Genomic DNA, 13,653 nt, shown 5'->3' on the forward strand with positions numbered 1-13,653 from the left:
CCACCGATCCCCACTAACCCTATATATGATAGTGACACTCCTAATTAGACATCATATGGGGATGCAACTAATACTTATTTTCATCACTCTATCAACCTCTTTACTTAATTGGTAGCCTCTCAATTGAAGAGTGGTACTCCGGCTACTATTTCTTCTAAGGCCATAAGAGTTGGCCAATTTATAAGGTTGAACCCTCCTATTTTTAAGTGTATGAAGGTTGAAGAGGATCCTCAAGGCTTCATTGATGAAATAGAGAAGATTTTCCGAATCATTCATGCTTTGTAGGTGGAGGCTATTGATTTTGCTTCCTACCAATTGAAGGATTTAGCATACCAATGGTACAAAGGGTGGGAGTTGTCTAGAAGTATGGATGCTAGTTTTGCCATATAGGAAAATTTCTTTGAGGCTTTCTTTGAATACTTTTTTACTCTATAGTTGAGATAAATGAAACAGGAAAATTTTGTAAACTTGAAGCAAGGGGAGGATGTCTATTTAGGAGTATGCCTTGAGATTTCATCAGTTGTCAAGGTATTCTCTCGAGGTGGTTTCTAGCATGAGGGATAGAATACGATAGTTTGTTTTGAGATTGTCCCATGAGTTGGTGCTTGAGAGAAAGGTCACTTTATTAATAAAAAATATGGATATTTCTAGATTTGTTGTGTACATGCAAAAAATAGAGAAAGTGAATAAAAAGAAAGTTGAGTTTAGTAAAAGGCAAGGGAAAAAATCTAGGCCCTTCAAGCTAAGAGGTAGAGGCGGTGGAAAATAGCTAAGAATGAAATGGGGGAGTTTCGATTCTTTCTCCCAAGCTAGTGCACTATACACAAGTGTTTAGGTGATTGCTGGTCTCAATTAAATGGTGAGTTCCCAGCATCAGGTGCCTAATCTCAGATTGGTGAGGCTCAGTCAGCTCCATCTTACCCACCTTGTAGATTCTGTGGTCAACCTCATCGTGGTCAATATAAGAAAGGTGGAACGGATGTTTAAGATGTGGTTAGATTGGGCACATACAACGAGAGTTCCTATTTTTAGCAGCTTTTTGGACCAACAGAGCCTATTGCTATTTTATCTACTCCCCTACTGAAGGGTGTTTTTTTTCTTTTGTTTCTAGTAATTGGTGCTAGTCAAAATTATTTGTATGTACTTGCTACTCTCCAAGACTCTGAGATATCTCCCGATGTTATCACAGGCATGTTAGAACTTTTCTTCTATGATGTATACTATTTGCTTGATCCAGGTTCTACCTTATCTTATCTGACCCCGTTTGTGGCAATGCATCTTGGTTTTGGTCCTAAGAATCTGTCAGTTCCTTTTTCTATTTCTACTCTGGTAGGAGACTCAGTGGTTATTAAAAGGGTTTATAGGGGGTATGGTATCTATTAGTGGTAGAGAAACTCTTATAGATTGATAGAGTTGGACGTGTTTGATTTTAATGTTATTTTAGGGATGGATTGGTTGCATTCGTCTTATGCTTCCATAGATTGTTAGACCCGTAGGGTCATGTTTAACTTCCCCAATAAACCAGTCACTATATGGGAATAGGGTTATTAAGTCCCTAAGAGGAAGTTTATTTTGTATCTTAAAGCCTAAAATTTAATCTCGAAGGGGTGTTTGTATCATTTGATCCAAGTTAAAGATTCTAACTCAGAAGGTTCTTCTCTACAATTCTTACCCATGGTTAATGAGTTTCTTGAGGTTTTCCCCGATGATCTCCTCAATATTTCTCCAAATAAGGAAATTAATTTTTATATTGATCTTGCATCGGATACTCGTCTGATTTTTATCCCTCCTTATAGAATGGCTCCGGCGGTGCGAAAAGAGCTTAAGAAGCAATTGAAATACCTCTTAGATAAAGGTTTCATCCATCCTAGTATGTCTCCGTGGGGTGCTCCCATGTTGTCCTAGTAATAATGGTTTCATAGTGTATTGTGATGCTTCTCATAGTGGACTTGGTTGTGCATTTATGAAACATGGTTGGGTGGTGTCCTGTGCTTCTAGGCAATTGAAAGTTCAGGAGAAGAACTACCCTACTCATGACTTGGAATTATTAGCCATACTTTTTTCTTTGAAAATTTGGAGACATTACCTCTATGGAGTTTATGTTAACATCTTTTTCGATCATAAGAGTCTTCAGTATGTGTTTACTCTAAAGGAGTTGAATATAGGGCAATGGAGGTGTCTTGAGTTATTGAAAGACTATGATATAATTTTTCATTACCATCTGGGTAAATCTAATGTAGTCACTGATGCTCTTAGTAGATTGTCCATGGGAAGTTTAGCCCATGTGGGTAAAGATAAGTTGGAATTAGTTAAGGACATTCACGATTTGGCCAATCTTAGAGTTTGTCTTATAGACTCTGAGGATGGTGGTGTATCTGTGCATCCAGTATCTCAAACATCTCTTGTTGTTAAGATAAAGAGAAGCAAGTGTTGGATCCTAATTTGATGAAAATCAAGGGTAATAAGGGTCAACAAAAGGTGGTTCACTGTATAATTGGTGGTGATGACATCTAGAGATACCAAGGTAGGCTATATATTCCCGACGTCGATGAATTAAGGGAAAGAATTATGGCTGAGGCTCATGGATCTCAGCATTCTATTCATCTTGGCTCTACAAAGATGTACCATTATCTAGAAGTTCTATTGTTGGAGTAATATGAAACAAGATGTGGCTAGTTATGCGGATAAGTATATGGTGTGTCAACAAGTAAAAATTAAGAACATGAGGCCCGGAGGCTTGTACCAAGAGATTGCTTTTCCTGAATGGAAGTGGAAGGCAATTAATTTGATTCTATTTGGGTCATTATGGATAGGATGTTACCGGTCTTCCCCATTATCAGAATCAATTTGATTCTATTTTGGTCATTGTGGATAGGATGACCAAGTCCGCTTACTTCTTACCCGTGAGGGCTAATTAGTCGAAGAAGGATTATGCTAAGTTATATCTTGCAAAGATTATAAAGTTGCATGGTGTGATGGTTTCTATTATTTCAGATTGGGGTACTCCAGTTTTATCTCACTTTTGAAAGTTATTCCAAAAAGGTTTGGGGACTAAGGTGTTCCTTAGTACCGCTTTCCACCCTCAAACAGATGGACAAGCAAAGAGGACCATCCAAACATTGGAAGATATGTTGCATGCTTGTGTAATTAATTATGGTGGTAGTTGGTATGACCACTTTTCTTTGACTGAATTCACCTATAACAATAGTTACCATTCGAGTATTGGTATGATGGCTTTTGAGGTATTGTATGGTAGGGATGTTGTTCTCCTATTGGATGTTATGAAGTTTGGTAAGGGAAAGTTGCTTGGCCCCAATTTAGTTCACCAAGCCTTAGAGAAGGTGAAGGTGATTTGTGATAGATTGAAAACTGCTCAAAGTCATCAAAAGTCCTATGCAGATGTGAGGGGAAAGGTTAAAGAGTTTAATTTTAGCGATTAGGTATTATTGAAGGTATCTCCTATGAACAGAGTGATTCGATTTGGTAAAAAATAAGAGCTTAGTCCCCACTATGTTGGTCCCTATTTGATTTGAAAAGGGTTTGGTAATGTTTTCTATGAGTTAAAGTTGCCAATTTGAACTCCATTCACCTAATTTTCCATGTCTCTATGTTCCATAAATGTCTAGGTGATCCTTCGTTTATTGTTCCCTTGGAGGATGTTGGTGTAACAGACTCTTTGACCTATAAAGAGGTCCCGGTGAGGATCTTAGATCACCAAGTTTGCCATTTACGAACAAAATAAGCGACTTCGGTGAAGGTTCTATGGAGGAACCAAAAGTCTGAGAGGCTACTTGGGAGGCGGAGGAGGACATAAAGTCCAAGTATCTGAATTTTTTCTCCATTCCAGAAACTCGTGATTGAGGTATGTGTTAATCTTCTTAAATTGATTTATGTCTTTAGTAGACAATGGATTCATGTCCCTAAACTTTGCATTGAGAAAGTGTGGTGATAGACAAAGGGTTCAAGTCCCTAAGCTTTGAATTGATCAAGCGTCTTGTTAATGATGGGTTTGAGTCCAATAGTCAATGAAATAAATGGTTGATTGAAAATGGTCATGATATGTGTTGTATCCTTGTTATATGCTTTGCTTTCTAACGTGAATAAAGGTTGGTTTGATGTGTATTAATGTGTTTACTGGTGTTTATTCTTGCCTTACCCGTCATTTGAGGATGAATGATCCAAATGGGGGAGAATTAAAAAACCTAGGCTTTGGACCCTTAGAAAATTTCCCTTGTTTGGGGATTTTTGACTAGGTACAACTCAGGGCACTATTCATACCCATTGTATATGACTTAGTAACCCCCTCTCATACACTAGGCAGTGTCGTGGGGGTTACATAATGTCTAGGGTGAGACTTGGCCTCCCCATGGTCATATGTTAAGGTACGAATCGTACAAAGCCAAGTCATATGGTGGTTAGCACTTGGCCTAGTTAACACTGTTATGTGTACGATTTATGGGTACAGTTTAGGGTTTCATTCATCCCTTTTGGTATGAATCAACGGTGCATGGTGTACCCTGATTTGTGTAGGGGTCATTGGTGAGGCCTAGGGTAAGAGTTAGGGTACCACTCGTTCCCTAGGATACGATTAACTTAAGTGAGTCGTACTTACCTGGGAAGTCACTTTTAAGCTTTTAATATAAGGTCTTTATGGAATTTCCCCCACCTCAAAACCCTAAAAACACTCGATATATAACATCTTTTGGCCCTTCATTCTTCACATTTGCAAGATCAAAACACACAAAAATCCTCTCAAAGACTTGTCCCTCAAGATTGAAGCTAGGGTTTCAAGGACCTTCTAGGAGCTTAAAGACCAAGAATCCTTACTTGAATCATCTTGTTTAAGGCATGTGACTCTTTCTCTTGTTTTTAACTCATAAATATGTATTTTAAACATGGATCAAGACTTATGATGTTTCTAAAATCAAATGATAAGGGTTTTGTGTCAAATGATGAGTAATACTTGTTCTTGCTTATACTTGTTATTGTACATCATATTTGTGATGATTTGAACTTGTGGGTGCTTATTGTTTGTGATTTAACAAATGGGTCTTGAGTAACCCTAATAATGATGAATTCTACCATGATTTTGTCCTTGAATAAGGTGTCCACACCCGGTGTTTCTGAAAATATCTAAGTGAAATATCTAGTCACATGTTGTTGATGTTTTAAACAAGGGTAGTGTCCCAAGGAGTGTGAATGGTTGGTAAATAACATTGTAAAGACACTTTTAGCCTTGTAATTGGTGTACTTATGACTATGTTGGTTTGATGGCTAAGTAGGGTTAAAGCCCCTAAATGTGAAATTGAATTGTGCTTGAACTAAAATATGGTATGAGATTGCTAATGAGGTTGAATGGTTTGTAAGTGTAACGCCCCGAAAATGGTCCCAAGATGTCACACGGTTCTTAGGACCACAAGTGATGCCAAGCTAACCCTTCTACTGGCATAACTCATAAGCAACTGAATAAAATACATACATCTGAGCAAAATAAGCGAAAGATTACTCTTTTCTGAATCTAATCAATACAAAACTAAATTAAAATGAGTATAATTCTTCTTTTACAAACAAAACTAGAATAAAATACCTTAACTTTGCTGACTCTCTATGAAGCCTCTACTAGTATTGACTTTAGGTAGTTGGGACATGACCCTCAGCTATCCCAAATCAATATGACTAAATAAAGAAAAATAAAATATTTCTCAAAATATATGAATGACTTGAGCCCTTGAATCAAGAGGACTCATCACCTGCTGACTGAAAGCTACAAACTGTCTGAATATGGTATATGTGCTTCAATTGAACTAATACCTACATTATGAGATAATGTAGCACATAGACGTATATGTGGATCAGTGCTTTGAGGATGTACTAAGTATATGGGGGTGAATGCATAAGTAAAACATAAAATCAATCATCATAATTTTTAAAACAATGCATGCTAAATGTAAATGACACACATAAATTGAAATATTTGAAATACTGAAGATCATGAGTAACAAATCATACTTTATAAATCTAGAGAGGCATAACATTTAGTTCTAAAAGTTGTACTTGCATTCTCTCTTTAAATCATACTGTCTAAGTGTAGAAAGAACTCACTCTTTAAATTTGAAATTTAAAACTAATATCTTTCTATAAAGCATAATCTGAGTAAACTTTGTGAGACTTTACACTGTGTTTTATAAAAGCTTTCTGTTATTCTTTATTGAGAAACTATTTTGAAAATCTTTACCATTAAGATGTAAGGAAAACACTTTATCTGAAGGCTTTAAACCAATAAACTTTTTTAAGAGTAGGGGACATCTTTTTTGGAGGTTATTCTAACCAAATACACCATGTGAGCATCGATGGAGTCCCACGCCTTGACCCTGTTGGGTAGGGCTGTTCTACCCTTGCCATCAGTAATACCCTGAGAATTCCAACTGATAGTAGAACCACGCTTCAAGCTAATGAAAAATAAATTATAGTGCATTGGTAATTTTATGATCAATTTTGGTATGTATTAAGGCCTTAAATATGTCCTAGCTACTTAGCAAATCAAAACATCCTTCACCGGTTGAATTTTTGAGAAGAATTTTGGTATAGTCAACTTCAAAAGAATATATATTTTGATATACAATGAAATATTTGAGATCGTGACCCACCAACAGATATATAATTGAATTAGATCTTCAACAATACCAATTTTGCCAAAATATGGTATCGAGGTAAAAAGTTATGGTCGTTTTACAGTGACCTATCCGGACTGCCTAAGTGCAATGAGGAAGCTGACAGACCATCGCCCAAACCATCGCAACTGAGGCAGTGAACCTATTTTCTCGCTAAAAAGTGACGGGTTGAAGGGACGGTCTATCCCTAGGGTGATGGTTCTCGCCCAAACCGTCGAGGGCCTCCATTTAGAGATTTTAAGCCATTTTTAAAAGGATTTTTGGGTCTTTTCCACCCTTTTTAACACCTAATTAAATCAAATCAAAGCACATAACTTCATATTCATCCATACCATCAAAATTAGGATTTCTCTCAAGACTATCGCCCAAGAACAATATTCAAGAACTTCTTTAAGTGTACTCAAGAATCAAAACGTCACCATTCAAGAACCTTCAAGAAAAGCCTCCAAGAAATTTCTCAAGGCTTCTACAGTCAATTTGTTCCATTGAATCAAGATAAATAAGGTATGTGGGGTTTCAACAAGGAAAATTCTTTTGTCCTTGTGCCCAAAACTTGATTTAGATTACAAATTACTGAATTTTATGTGATTTCACATGGAATTGAAGTTAGGGTTTATACCCAATTTGTATTGTTTGAAGATTATGATATTTGAAGTGATTGAATGTTGAATTACACTTGAATTTTGAATTACATGACTATTTCCATATATTTATGCATGTAATACGATTTTCCATATTTTTCCTAATTAAGTTTAGGCATGATGTTGAGATTCTTGATCTTATTATTTTGATGGTATTGAAGTATTTTAATGAAGCATATTGAGCATGATGCTTTTCTATGAATTTGACTTTTTATACATGAATTATAAATTGGGATTCATACCCATTATTACTATTTACAAGATTATGAGTTTTGAGAGATTTTGAAGATAAATTTCATGTCTATTCTTATATTTTCATACCTATTGTAGAAATTTTCAGATTTTGAGTTAAATTATTATTGATTTCATTGATAAACATGATTATTATGATGTTTTAACATGATTTTGAAGCATGGGCTTTAAGCCCTAATATTGAGATTTGATATTTCAAGAAGCTTATATTTTTAGTATGCTTTGATAAGCAAGATTTGATCTTTTGATCCTCAGATGAGTTTTGGAATCCACTTTAAAGAGTTATTCATATAACGTTAAGTGCATAACTAGTTTTCTAATAAAACCTTATGCGAGTTTTAATATGGATTTCCACAAGATGAGCATAGCTAACTAAAGGGAGTAGTATTTAGCACTGAGTCGGGTAAGTTACTACTGTTTTATACCCTAAAACTACGTGCCACAGTAGGATTGAGATTTATTGGCCCGAGGGTGAGATAGTGATCAGTGAGTTGAGTTTATACTCCATGGAAAGAGTATGGCACCTCTCCTCAATGTGAGGTTTCTTCCTTAGAAGGACGAGATGTTGGACTCCATGTAGCTAGCATGGTTTATGTTGGTTAAGGGAACCTCCCTAATAGTAAGATTTTCAGAGTAGTTTCTTAAAGTATTTTTCCTTTAAAGAAAGTATTTTTCCATGCTAGTAAAATTAAATAATATCTTTTGAGTATATTTCTTAAGTTAAGTATTTTCCCTAATGATTTTAAGAAGTCTAAAGGTTCACAAAACTTATTCAGATATTGAATTGCTTGAGATTTTCAGTTACAGAGTTATAGCTTTAGTTTTCTAACACAAAGGTGAATTCCTTTTTAATTTAGCCTATATGAATTGAGATAAAGTATTTCTTATGCAGAAAGAAATTTCAGATTTCATTTAGCTTACAAAATTACAAGAACAAGAAGAGAATACAGAGTTTAGAACTAAATGTTGTGGCTCACGAGATTTGTAAAGCATGTTTTGCTTTTTATTGCTACTTATTTCAGTATTTCAGATATTCTAGCTTATGTGAGTGTAACGCCCTAAAATCTTATCCCGAAGCATCACACTGCGCTTAAGGCTACAAGTAGCCCCAAGCTAACCCTTTGGGCCTTCTACTATATGTAAAACTTACTTTGAGATGAATAAAGAAAAGTAATGGTACATTTATATCATAATCATAATGGAATACGAAGAATTACTTCTCTGAACAGTCAAAATGCTGAAAGTCTAAACATACTAATAATCTTTTCTGACAAAGTCTCTACTAATCAAGAACTAAAGAGTCATTGGTACAGACCCCCAACTGACTCGACTAATCATAAATGTAATAACAACTTGAAATCTGAGCAATAGGTCCTTGAACTATGAAGACTCACCAACTATAGAGTGTAGACAAAGGCACTCTGGTAGCACTATCACTGCTGAGATAGAGCATCTGAACATACATCATGAGATAATGTAGCACACAGACATATATGTAGCTCAGTACTTTGAGGACGTACTAAGTACATGGGGGTGTATGCATTTAAGTAAACAATGCTATCATTTTTTATAATACATTCATGCTGATACGAATAACTCACATACCTTGAGTAAACCTGAAATCTGAATCTCATAAATCATGGATAATGAAGCAAATAGTACAAATCTAGTGAGTCATTACACTTAGTTCTAAAATATGTATTCTCCATCTTATTCTCAAGACTTGTAAGTAAGAGGAATCTTAAAAGATTAGCTCTTGAAACTTATACTTTTATCTTGTGGAGAGTAAAGGGCTTCTTTAAAACTTAGAGCTTATAGAACTTTGGGACTTAGGAAACTTTTATCTTAATTAGAGTAGAGGACTGCTTTGGTAGTTTCTTCTAACCGACATAAACCATGTGAGTCATATGGAGTCCAACGTCTTGCCTACGTTGGGGAGAGTTGCTCTACCCTTGCCATCGAAATAGAACCTTAACTTTAGTGATCACTTATCTTAACCCACTTAGGGTAAATTAGAAACCTACGGGGGAACTTAGTTCTGGGGCGTAAGACCTTAAAATCATACCCAACTCAATGCTAAATACTACTCCCAGACTTAAGCTCAGAACTTTTAGGAAATCCACCTTAAAATAATTCAAATGTCTATAATAAAGACCAAATGTACTTCTCTTAACTTTAAGTCATAATCAATGTGAACCCCTATCTTAGCATAGACCCAAAGGGCCAAATCTGTAACTAAAATCTGAAAATAGCTTAGCCATGGGGTACTTATGACCCAAACAATCTTGAACATCAATCTTTAAAGGGGGTTTATAGACCCAAATAGTAATCTTAAGTCAGATATCCCAAAATTCATACTTCGTAATATAATTACTCATAGAGTATCTTAAAATCTATAAATTTCGTCAATCGGCATGGAAATATAAATAAAATCATGTAATTCAACTTTTAATCCATGGGAAATCTCACAATCTTACAGATAATGAAAGTGGGTATGAACCCTAACTTAATTTCATGGAAAATTTCATAAATTGCAGAAATTTTGAAATTTAAAATAAGCCTTTTGGGAACAAGGGTGAAAGGGTTACCCTTGTTCAAACCCCACATACCTTAGATTATGAATGTAGATGAACAAGCTTTCTTGAGACTCTTTTTAGTACTCTTGTGTGAGGGTTCTTGAAGCTTTTGACTTGGGAACCTCTAATCTTAACTCAATTTGTAGAAACTATGGTGGAATATCAAGGTTATTGGAGGAGGATTTGGACCTTGTTCTTGGGAGTAAATTTTGCAAGAAACCCTAGATTTTTTATACTTGAGAAGAATATGGCATTTTTGCCCTAGCCAGGTGAATTTGGATGTTGGAAAGGATGGAAAATAACCAAAAAGTCCTTTCAAAAATGACTTAAAAATATTGAACAGGATCTATGAAGGCTCGTGCGATGGTAAGTCGCTGGCTCGATGGTCCATCAACCTGACCGTTGCACCTAGGCCAGAATGGGTCTTACTGTGTTGGCGGCGATGGCATGGGAGACGGTCCGTTGCTAGCTCAATGGTCTGTCACACTTGGGCAGTTCAGACTGCTTTATGTAATTCGTCCATAACTTTTTACTCTAACATTGGATATTGACAAAATGGGTATCATTAGAAAGATAATTCAATTTCCCACACAATAAAAAGTCAAAATTAGAAAAATTCAATAAGGTTTAAACACAAATCACTTTTGAAGTAATTCCTTAATCTTTTAAAGGTGAAATTAAGATTCACTTGACATGCTCTAAAGGGTTAGACTGCGAGGGAACTTTGTAGGGTCTTACAGTGAGTCACTTATATTTAGCATGGATTGTTTTATGAATGATGACTATGAGATATATTTTTACTTATGCATTCACCCCTATATACTCAGTATATCCTCAAAGTACTGATCCACATATATATATCTATGTGCCATAGTATCTCATAATGTAGGTACAAGTTTTAGTATGCACATTTAGATTCAAACAGTTACAGATTCCAGCCTGTGAGATGATTAGTCCTCCTACTTTGGGGAGTTCAGTTATACTTATTTATATTCTTTACTTTCTCATTCATACGTATTAATTCATGATACTTAGAGTAGCTTCGCAGCTGTCTATAATCAGTATTAGTAGAGGGTTCATAGATAGACAGTAGAGTAAATATATTCAATTTCAGTTTTTCTTTGTAAAAGTAGAGTTGTAATCATCTGAATTTAGTTTTGAATTGAATTGATTTGAGGAAAGAGTTATCTTCCATTGATATTGTACAAATTTAGCTATTTTATTTAGTTTTTTATGAGTTATTCCAGTAAAAAGGTTAGATTGGGATCACTTATGATCTTAAGCATCGTGTGACATCTCAGGACCTATTTTTGAGGTGTTACAAACTTGGTATCAGAGCCAGGTTGAAGTGTCTTAGGGTGTCTGTGAAGTCGTGTCTAGTAGAGTCTTGCGGAATAGTATGGAGACATCTGTACTTTTCTTCGAGAGGCTACAGGGCATTTAGGAAATGTTTCTTTTCTTTTAAGTCTCAGATTGTGCTATAGAAAAGTTCTCTAAGAAACTTATACAGATTCTCATCTTGCTTTATTCGGACCATCTCTGACTTATTTTCAAGGTAACAGAAATAGTCAAGCTTAAATCTTTATAGATAGAGCTTTCTCATATAGTCCCCATAGATATTTATGGGATTGTATATAGTCTCAAAAGTATCTCATCAATGCTTTTAAGTTCTAAGTTTTGAAGAACTTCATTCATGTTCATGGAAATAGTGCATTAAGCCCAAGTTAGATGTGCTTTCGAATCCCTCCACATAATCCATAATTTTAATCTATACTTCTCTATCTATGTAATGTTCTGGAGATAACATAATTGGCAAGTTTCAAATTCCTCTCCTGATAATGCTCTCAGATTTACTAGTAAGAAGTTTCAAAATGCACCCAAAGGGTTTGAGAGGAGCTCTTTAGTATGTCATAAGTCTCTTAAGATAAAAGTTATGTCCTCATTCTTATGATTTATTCAGTTGATGCAGAATTAGATATGTATTCAGATTGTCCGTTGACCCTTTTAATACAGATAACACTCATGAAAGGAGATAGTATGAACCTAGACTTTTAAGTGTAGTATGTATTCGAGGGATATTATGAACTTTAGTGTTATAATTTTTGAATAGTAAAACCTTATTATAGTTAGAAGTATAGGTATAGAAGAGTAGTGTCAAGAAGATATGGGAATAAAGACTGGTAGGAAGTATAGATGTAAGCTTATGCATGTTATCAAGATGCGTTAAGATGTTATGTCCTTGTGTGTTAGTTTAGTGGAAGGTAGAGATAGAGTTATTAGTAAGGTGAATTATTGTTGCTTGAAGTACGGGAAGAGTTATTTGTAGTAGTTATTGTGTTTGAAAGTATAGAATATTAGTGAAGCATCTGGTGGTCTAGTGGTATTAATTTAGGTTTCCCTTGAGGCGACAAAGAGGGTGTTTAGGTGAGACTTATAGATCTATGATAGTAATTTTGATGTATAAAAGGGTAAATAGTAATGAGATGTAGAAGAAGGATGTGTTAATGAATTATGATAAGATACGCTGTATGATTTTGATCAATTATTGTTGATCAAAAGTTCTAATGGAATAGTTTTTCTTGATGTTATATTTTATAGTTTTCGAGGGAGAATTGTATGTAAGGTGAGTTGTCAAATCATGCTTGACATTATACATCAAGTTTGAATAGTGGATGGTTACCAAGGTGGGTATGATAATTCCCTGGTTAGTATGGCTAATTGTATAGGAGAGATCTTGTAGGCTTAAACCATGTATGAAAAAGTTTGAGTTTAGTTATTCGTCATTAAGTATGGTGTTTCAAGTATAATGTGCAACTGTATGCTCAAGGTAATATAGTATTGCTTTTTCTTTCTAAGGTTATTACGTGTTGTGTATGGTTGGTAATACCCTTGAGTCGATAAGTATGAATGAGGTTGTGTAGTATATGGTGTTCTTGTCAGTTAACTTATGGGTTATAGGTTGGTGATGTGGTAAGTTCGAGATGTGATTTTAGCAGAGTATGAGGGAAGTTCAGCAACTGTTTAGAGATATGCATGTTTAGTGTTAGAATCTAAGTTGGCAAGTGTTAAAGTTATTATATGATGACTTATAGGGCTATAAAATATAAGAGCTGAATCTTAGAAGAAGGTGTTAGAATTGGGTATGATACGTGAAGATACAGTCCTTCAGGGTAAGTTTAGTTTTATGTGTATTGATTTTATCCCAAACTTTAAAATAAAGTGATTGCAGTTTAGATTAAAGTTTATTTAGTAGTTCACAGACTGACAGTGATAGCTTAAGTCTAACGGTGAGATGACAGAAAGAGTAACCAAGTCAGACTTCCAGATTCTTGTTAAAATGTCTGTGTAGTGTAGAAAACTCGTAAGAGGGGATGATGCCTGACCTATTTTTTTTCAGTACTTCCAGTCATCCTAATACCTACTCATGCCTTATGTTTCAGTTCCATGATCATAGTTCATGTTCATGCATATGATAGAGAATCATGTACCCTCCTAGTTCCCAAAATAAGGAAT

Source organism: Capsicum annuum, chromosome 7 (assembly GCF_002878395.1).
Source record: "Capsicum annuum cultivar UCD-10X-F1 chromosome 7, UCD10Xv1.1, whole genome shotgun sequence".
NCBI classification, from domain to species: domain Eukaryota; kingdom Viridiplantae; phylum Streptophyta; class Magnoliopsida; order Solanales; family Solanaceae; genus Capsicum; species Capsicum annuum.